The 231-nt window shown below is 39.8% G+C and overlaps 1 protein-coding gene across 1 annotated transcript in view; it reads right to left on the bottom strand.

The window, feature by feature from the left end:
- The window catches only part of LOC119586104 (synapse-associated protein 1-like), a gene marked incomplete at its 5' end in the record, with an annotated part of 123,898 nt that overhangs the window by 84,194 nt on the left and 39,473 nt on the right, over positions 1-231 (bottom strand).

Raw genomic sequence — 231 nt, 5'->3', positions numbered from 1 at the left:
TACCATGGGGAGGGTTAAAATACAGGTTGGCTTAATAGTAAGGCTTTGCGAAGGATTTTTTTATTGGTTCTGAAACCGGAGCAAGACGAAAAACCAATGTGTATTTGCGTGTGCATGTGTTTTGGCGAGGCGGCATCTGGCAACTCATGGCAAATAGCGACGATAGTTTCTTCAACATTTCTAAAAAAAAAAAAAATCACCTCGATATAGTTATTGGTGCATACTGTGCAA

This window comes from Penaeus monodon, chromosome 21 (assembly GCF_015228065.2).
Source record: "Penaeus monodon isolate SGIC_2016 chromosome 21, NSTDA_Pmon_1, whole genome shotgun sequence".
In the NCBI taxonomy this organism is placed as follows: domain Eukaryota; kingdom Metazoa; phylum Arthropoda; class Malacostraca; order Decapoda; family Penaeidae; genus Penaeus; species Penaeus monodon.
This window is presented reverse-complemented; position numbering and strand designations above follow the sequence as displayed.